Source organism: Onychostoma macrolepis, chromosome 18, assembly GCF_012432095.1.
Source record: "Onychostoma macrolepis isolate SWU-2019 chromosome 18, ASM1243209v1, whole genome shotgun sequence".
NCBI lineage: Eukaryota > Metazoa > Chordata > Actinopteri > Cypriniformes > Cyprinidae > Onychostoma > Onychostoma macrolepis.
Window position 1 is genome coordinate 473429 of NC_081172.1, and position 9072 is coordinate 482500.

Consider the following 9072-nt stretch of genomic DNA (forward strand, 5'->3'; position numbering starts at 1 on the left):
ACCTTTCATTTTATCGAGATGCCGCCGTCGAACCTTGACACGGTGCATTTCTGAACTCCATCACGTGCTGAAAGTTATCGATTTCTATTCAGATGTGAAGCGTTTCAGCGACGCCGCGGTGTGGCGTGGAGCTTTCGCGCATGCGCAGTGCGCAGAGGCGGCGCTGGAGCCCAAGAGTCTTCTCGAGTCGAGCGATTCCACTCCAGCGCTACTTCCGCGTTCGGTCAGCGTCACGTGATTAATGAGCCTCTGATTGGTCGCGCTACTATGTAGTTACTTTATATTAAATAAGTAATAGAAGATGTTTAAGAATGAGAATGATTCAAAGTCTGTTTGAGACTCGGATTCAGAGTTATTTATTCAGTGAAGTTTCAGATTTTATTAAACAGAACGTAGTTTAAATATTATAAATACAGAAATACTGTTAAATCGATATGAATATCAGGGGTTTAATAATATTAACAAATTGCAGTAAGCATACAAGGTGAAGTAAACAAATAAATACAATTTATTAACAGGTCCTTTTGCTATGAATGTAAAACAAATCTCACTCTATTAATATAGTTGTAGCATCGCTTTCTGCATTTATAAAAAAAAAAAAAACATTTTTAATTTTCAGCATTGCTTTCTGAAGTAAATTATATAATTGTTTAATTAAAAATATGATGTCACTGTTTATTTGAAATACAAATAATGCACATTACAGAACAAACACCCAGAACTGCAGCCAGAAGATCCTAAAATAAATCATACATTAAATTATTAACTTTAGTTAAATTAGTTCTCCTATTTTTCAGGGTATGTACTGTTGGATTTCTTGTTTTGGGGAAAAAGTGGAAGTTTGCACTTACAATATTTTGATTTGTGACATTAAAAGCACAGACTTAACATTAAAACTGACAGAAGGACAGCTCCAAAATAAACGAAATATGGTTTCTGGATGCAAACTATAAAATGTACAGTACATGATACATCAATAAAAGCATTTCTTACGTTCATATTTGTGAATAATGATATTTCTTTGATACAATTTCCAGAAGTTGCACATACAAGAGTTCCTATAGAAGTTCCTTGGCGGATTATCAATCAAATAAATATAAACGATTACACCAGCATTTTTGCACAAAAAGTCAACAACCATACAAAAAACTAAAATCGTCTCGAGGATGCGGACCAGCGCGCGTGACGTCACCGGAGCTGCAGTGGACCGGGGTGGACGCGCTAGAGTCTCGAGCGCCGCGTCGAAGCGCAGCGACATTTTCATCTCATTTCATTTCCTCTTCATCCACAGGCCTGATTCGCACTGTCTGATCTCAAACGCACAACAACTGCATGCTCGGAACAAACCGGAGCCCAAACCCTCAGAAGAGAAGCAGACGCTCATGCGCGATATTCGCTGGGTGAGTCTGCGTTCATCGACGCGTTTAATGCATCATCATCCGATCGCGTTTCACATTGATTATTGACCGATTGCTGTCAGCTGATCGCCTGCGTTCTTGCTTCTGCTCGTCGTGTGTTTGTGCGCATGCATTAGTGATTTGTGCCGCTTGCGCGCGGAGATCCAGATGCGTGTAATAAAGCCGCGGATCGCAGGTGATGTGCGCGTGGAGCTCTGCAGGCGTGGTTCTCTCAACATCACACATGCATTCGTCTCTGTTTATCATGTACGACTCGTTTGCATAAAAACATACAGCTGAAGCTCTGATTTCTCTTCTTCTGGAGCTGATGGTGTTGCGTCTGCTTTACTTTGGATCATGACATTCATCGTTTACTTGTTTGATATTTCTGAATGATTGTTATAGCATGGAATTTCCATGCAAAATTAAATTATCATTATTTTTCTCTAGTGTCTTTCCAGAAAACATGGTAGTATTATGATATGCCGTTTATAATGTTGCCATAAGTGTCCATGGAGCACAAAACCAGTCTTAATGTGTATCTGCAGAAATAGCCAACAATACATTGTATGGGTCAAAATTATCCATTTTTCTTTTATGCCAAAAATCATTAGGATATTAAGTAACGATCATGTTCCATGAAGATGTTTTGTAAGTTTTCTACCGTAAATATATCAAAACTTCATTTTTGATTAGTAATATGCATTGCTAAGAACTTCATTTGAACAACTTTAAAGATGATTTTCTCAATATTTAGATTTTTTTGATTTTCAAATAGTTGTATCTCAGCCAAATATTATCTGATCATAACAAACCATACATCAATGGAAAGCTTATCCATTCAGATGACGTATGAATCTCAGTTTCAAAAAATTGACCCCTCTGATTGGTTTTGTGCTCCAGGGTCACATGTTATAATAGGGTTCATTCAGAATAACCGTGGCTCTTTTCACCCAATGATTTCAACTTCAAAAAGTGTCCCAACGTTCCCTAAATAAACCAAAAAAAATATGGTGTAAGTAACCGTATCTATACTATGTTTATATGCCGTGATATTTGCATGGCACTCCAAGATACTGTAAAGAAACCCTTGGAGATGGCGTAGTACGGTGTTTAGTGTGCTGACGATGCAAACGAGGTGAAGAGTTTAAAGAGCCAGACAGCAGCATGCGAGGAGACCGTCTGTCACGTCTGCCGCCGGACGCCCGAGTGCCAGGACCCCCGAGCGGACGAGCCTTTGGAAACGCACTCGTCTGATCGCAGACACTCGCTCGTTCAGCAGGGTCTCCACAGCCGTCCAAAACCAAAGCATGCTTTATTAAAGCTTGGAAAACATAAATATTAAAGGCAAGACACTGCAGGTGAATAGAGCAGACATATTAACGTCTAGATATCACTCCATAAATCTGAAAATACTGGCATCAGACAGAAATAAACACACTTTCACTACGTTTTTAGGAATAAAATGTTGTATAATTCAGAGTGAGGGAATTAATCAGTAAAAACCTTCAGAATAAAGCTGTATGTTTTGGTGTTTGTAAGTGCTGGAAAAACATTTCAAGATAGGAATTACAAGTAAAATTAAAACGTAAATAGATAAAGCAATAAATAAAACAAAGTGTATTTTGGATGTTTTCTTCTCAGTAGTCTGAAAGAAGACAAGTTATGGACCTCGAGACTGACCAGTGCATGAATGTGTTAAAAGACATGGAGGTTTCTCTGTAGTTGGCCGTGAACAGCTGTCGGTCTCGTGAGGATTGATTGCAGGAATCATGACCGTGGACGCATCTGATCGCTGTTTTGATCTCTTGAGTTTGATCAGTGTCTTCATCATCATCATCATCAGAAACAGGCTTCTTTTGCTGGTTCTGATCTGTTTCCAGAGGGACTCGGCTGATGTGGAGTGCATTGATTAGTGTGTGTTCGGACCCCCGCGGCCTTCAGCGCTCGTGCGATTGACCGCTGGATCACAGCAGATCTGGATCCGGTCCGGTCGCGTCACCGTTCTGTTTTGAGCTGCTGATGCTCGGAAACAGCTGTGTTTGAGGCTTTTTAAACCACTCTTCAAATCTCTGAATGGTGTTTACCTCTAGACGCAAAATACGCCTTTTTTTTGTAGTGCGGTCAAATGATTAATCACGATTAATCGCATCCAAAATAAAAGTTTTGTTTACATTTATATATGTATGTGTGCTGTGTATATTTATTATATGTATATAAATACACGGGTCAAAGACGTTACGATGTCTGCATCAAGAGAAATTAGCAAAAGTGATTTTATGTCCATAGAAAGCACATTAAATATAAGTAAAGTGTTTTTGGAAAATAAAATGTCAAAATTTGGTTGAAATAACGCTACGTCATTCAGTGTAATAATACAATATTTATGTAAAAATTCAAACCACATGATTATTCTGATTTGTACATATTAAAAGAATAAGGGAGCATATTAAATTTGATTGTGTTTTAAATGAGTAAACGATTGTTACTGAAAAATGTGTGGATAGTGGCAAATTAAAAAAATTACAATTAATTAGTATTTGGGGTGAAAGTAATTAGTCTTTTAATATGTCATAAGTGGATTTTTGTTGTAAATATGCCTGACAACATTGTTACACTGAAAGACATTTTAATGAGTGTCTTCTGTAAATCAGGGGAAAATGTATGATATTTATTTTTTGCTCAGAAAAACAAAAATAAAATTGCAATTAAATTAAACAGAAAACATTTAACAACAATTTAAAGCAGTATTACACTTTTATTGTTTTTATGCTTGAACCCTTTTTCGTCTTCGACCCACACATACAGTATATATTTTGAAAATATTTACATGTTTATACATTTATATATTCATATTCTTAATTGTTTTTCTTATATATTTAATATATAAACATAACATTTTTCTTATATATATACATGCGTGTGTGTGTTTATATATGCATAATAAATATACACAGTACACACGCATTATGTAAACAAAAACTTTTATTATGGATGCGATTAATTGCACTAATTCTTTGCTCTGTTTTTAGCATTTTAAGATTCTATTAATATAACTAAATGGAAATAAGTTTAAGATTTATAAATGCGAAGTTTGTCAAGAATAAACTGTTGAGGAAGACACTAATGTCCACTACAGCATCTATATTTGCACTTATATTTATGCATATGACAAATACTTTTATCTGAAGTGCATTGCATTGAAGGCACACACGTGATCGGCCCATGCATTCCCTGGGGATCGAACCCGTGACTCTGGTGTTGCAGGAATGAGTGGCATGTTGATATGATATGTATGTTTTGTGTTCAGGTGTGTACTCCTCTAACAGAGAGCATGTGTCGTTAGCTGGAGTTTTCTCGAGACTGAACCTGCGCTGCTCGTGGCCCAGATCTGAGTATCGAGATATGATATGAATTACTGCGATCAGAGGTCGTGTTTTATGTATATAGTGCTTCGGAGCAGATTTACTTATTTACAGAGCTGGGTGGATTACTTGCAAATCATAGTCTGTTACTGATTCCTAACGACATGATGTAGTTAGTAACGTAATCCAATGCATTACAGATTTTAGGTAATATAATCAGACTGCTTTTGACCAAAGTCGTTTACCACATTGACTTTAACAGGATAATCTCGTGCCATATTGATATAAAAATACAAATAGCAAGAGAATGAATTCCAGTGCATTGAACATTGTATTACGTCAGGCTTTCCCAGACTGGGCTTCATGAAGAAACTGCAGAGGGTTTGTGAATTCGATGGAAAAACTTCTCATTATTTAAATGGTAGAAATGTGTAATTACAGCCATCGACTGGTCTTTGAGTGAATGTCCACGAATCTAGAAGGCTTTCTGAACGTGTGAGCGCCGCCAGTTTTACAACCGCAAAATGTAAAAGATTTAGGAAGGACTCGGTAGAATCAATAAATTATGAATCGTTTATTGCTTTTGTGCAAGTAATCATATAATCAATTAAAAGTAACTGTAATCTTCAAGAATCGGCTAAAAACACATCTCTTCATCTTTATTTGACGCTGTAACTCTAGAACTCTATTCTAATTCCATTCTTGCACTCTATTCATTTGCTAAAAAAAATAAACTAACACTAGCTTCTCTATTCTTTTTTTTTTCTATGTATTTTTCTTTTTATTTATTATATAACTAAGCTAACTGAGGCTTGTTATAGCACTTTCATATCTGTTTTGTTGGTTTTGATTGCTTCTGTTGTCCTCATTTGTAAGTTGCTTCGGATAAAAGCATCTGCTAAATGTAAATGTAATCTGATTACTTAATATAATCTAATTACAAGTACATAATCTTAAGAATCTGATAACATAATCCAGATTACTTGTAATCAGTTACTACCATCTCTGCTTATTTATTTTAGGTGTAAAGATGTGCTGTAGTACAGTATTTAGATGTGTTTCGTGGTGCTGAATGATAACGTAATCGTGCAGCGTGATATTCACACGTTGCATTGCACTTCACTACATCTTATTAGCGTGTGCAAACAGCAGTGTTTTGCTGGCTACTGATTGGTACATCAGTGATGTGGCAGACGGCCATGTGTGCGCTTCTGCAGGGGTGTGTGTGTGTGTGTTTTGTTTTTGTTTTGTTTTTTTTGTTTGTGTGTGAGTGTGTGTTTTTGTGTTTTTTGGTTTTGTGTCTGTATGTGTGTGCGTGTGTGTGTTTTGTTTTTGTGTTTTTTTTGTTTTTTGTTTTTTTTTGTGTGCGAGTGTGTGTGTTTTTGTGTTTTTTGGTTTTGTGTCTGTGTGTGTGTTTTTGTGGGGTTTTTTGTTTTTGTGTTTTTGTGTCTGTGTGTGTGTGTGTGTGTGTGTTTTGTTTTGTGTACTGGTTTATGTGGTTTACGGGGACATTTGTATAATAACATGGGTATGACAGAGGTATTACAATTTGAAGGTGGTTTATGAGGACACTGCCTATGTCCCCGTAAAACAAAAGGCTTAAAAAACATACTAAATGGTGGGTTTTTTTTATCTAAAAATGCCTGTAGTCTCCTGTAAGGGGTAGGTTTAGGTGTAGGGTTGGTGTAGGACAATAGCACATACAGTAAGTACAGTATAACAACCATTACGCCTATGGAGAGTCCCCGTAAACCACTAAAACAAACGTGTGTGTGTGTGTGTGTGTGTGTGTGTCCAGTAGAATGGCAGCATTGTGGCCTGATGACCGGGCATTAATGCAGCGGACGCCTCCATCTGCTGAGTGCATGGACAAGCATACTGCTCTGGAGAGAGTCTTCAGTCTCTCACACACACACACACACACACACACACACACACTGCAGTGGTTTGTCGGTGATGAAAGCAGAAATGCTGTTGCATCATGGGATTCCTCACTGCTTTCATTCAGACACTGTTTTAATGAATGAACAGGATCATTCTCAGAGTTTACTCGTCCTTGTGTTCAAACCTGTGTGATTTTCTTTCTTCTGCTGATCACAGAAGAACATATTTCACCTCTGTGAGGAGAGTGAGAGAGTGTTTGAGGTTTTTTATATATTTGGTTGCACATCTCTTTTTTGCGAAGCAGCAGTAAATTAGGGTAAAAGGGGAAATTCACTTTTATTCATTTTGCATGTCGTTAATGAGAAATGAAGTGGAACAATGCTGTTAAAATCAAAAACACATGCGTTCAAATCACATTTATTGCATTCAAATCATTCCATGTCAATTCAACCAAATTTCAGAAACTTCTCCAGCTCAAATTTCTGATTTTTCTAATATTTTTTCTGAAGAAAGATAAATGTATATATTGATGAGAGGCAAAATATTAAATGTCATGGATGAATATTAACTGAGTAATCTACTATTTTGTAGATGGGGGGGTCAAAATGGTCATTTTCACCTGAGATTCAGAGCCAAATTACAGGAGGGTAAAAATGACTTCAGAAAGACGGCAGCATCATAATGTTATTTCTACACAGAGAGTAGTAGCTCTATTAGTGAAATCTGTTGACGTTAGCCATCTTTGTTGCATTATGTGCCAATGGTGACCATTCCAAAATGGGAAAACAGCACTTTTCAAGTTTTTCCTCCAAAGTTTGCAGGCCTGTAACTTGAGAAGTATTAAAGATATCTCAATGTCCTTTTAGACGTTGGGTCTTAACAAACTTTCCTTTTGGCATCTTCATTTTTAAGGCCCTGTATGGTTTGGTTCCAGAGATATTGGGATCTCAATACGGCTCCAGGAGTAAATTGTTAAATTGTACACATTTTCAGTGGTCATAAACCACAATGTGGGTTTTTCACACTTTGCAAAAAATATTAAAGCTAGAAATGTGTCTTGTTTCCTTCCGTCATAACAACTACGTTGAATGTAGATGTCTGAGTGCAATAAATATTCTTTTTCCAAAGCTTGGTGGCTATAACTCGAAGTATTAAAGATATCACAATATGATTTTAGATACTAGTGCTTAATAAAGTGCTTATACTGGTTCTTTGTTTTGGTTTCTTGCTGGTTTTATGCTGATTTTTATATTGTTTTCTAATTTTTGATTTTGATTGATTTTGTGCTGGTTTTGTACTAATTTTATTCTGAGTTTGTTCTTGTTTTTGCACTTTTTTAACTATTTTTTGCTGGATTTGTCTTGGACTTTTAGTCGTTTCATTCTGGTTTCTTACTGGTTTTGTGCTGGTTTTGCACTTTATATTATTTTGTGCTGGATTTTTCTTGGATTTTTGCTCGTTTCAGTATGATTTTGGTTTCTTACAGGTTTTATGCTGGATTTCTGCTGGGTTTTTACCATGTTGTGATGGTTTTGTTCTGGTTTTCTCCAGGTTTTGCAGTAGTTTTGTGTTGTTCTTGTGGTGTGCGTGTCTCTGTGTGTCGTTCTTGTGTTTCTGATCTCTGTAATCAGTCGGTGTGAGAACAGACAGAAAGCAGAAGTCATCATGCGGTCCTCCAGGGATCGTCACAGGTGTGTGAACAGGAAGTAGAATCATGCGCACCAGCTCTAAAAGCATCAGTGCTGCGGTCAGTGTTTTATTTCCAGCGATGATGTCATGCTGTCCGCTCATTTGCATCGGCGGTTCTTGTATTTTCGCTCACACTGAAGCGTGTTCATGCGGAGCTGCTGTATTCAAATGTCCTGAGATGATCCGGCCGTTCATTTGAATGAATCAGCTGATGATAACGGTCCGTGACTGACCGCTGAAGGTCGCTTCCGTCTCTCACCTGATGGACTCGTCTCTTTCTCGTCTGTGTAGTGAAGGTTGAGTGTTGTATTTTCTCCTGCGTGATTCTCCGCTGACTCTTCATGTGTACGCTGAAGTTTGTCATCGTCTCGTGTTTAAACATGTTCAAGCTGCTGTGTTTGAGAGAAACAGATTCGCTTTTGAGTCTCACAGTTTAAAGGCAAACAGATTGGGATTGATTTTGTCCTGTGAGTTTGTAATGAAATGAGTCGTGGATCTCTGGAGCTGATTGACTCTTGTATCTGAGACCTGTCCTGATGCTTTTAGATGTTTGCTGGATTTGCTTAAAAATCTTCTAAAAATGTGTTCAGTTCATCTGAGATCAGGATGAGTGTGTTTCTTCATCAGGTTTGTAGAAATGTGTCTCTGCATCAGTGTCTCAGCAATGGATGCTCTGCAGTGAATGGGTGCCGTCAGAATGAGAGTCTGATAAAAACATCACAATAATCCACACCACT

At 37.4% G+C, this 9072-nt stretch overlaps 1 protein-coding gene across 1 annotated transcript in view; it reads left to right on the forward strand.

The window, feature by feature from the left end:
* The first annotated feature begins 653 nt into the window (after positions 1 to 653).
* Positions 654 to 9072, forward strand: part of LOC131524370 (tyrosine-protein kinase CSK) — a 33645-nt gene continuing 25226 nt past the window's right edge. Inside the window, exon 1 of the mRNA XM_058751452.1 lies at positions 654 to 1400. The gene's annotated coding sequence lies outside the window, so the exon portion shown is untranslated. The remainder of the gene's footprint in view (positions 1401 to 9072) is intronic.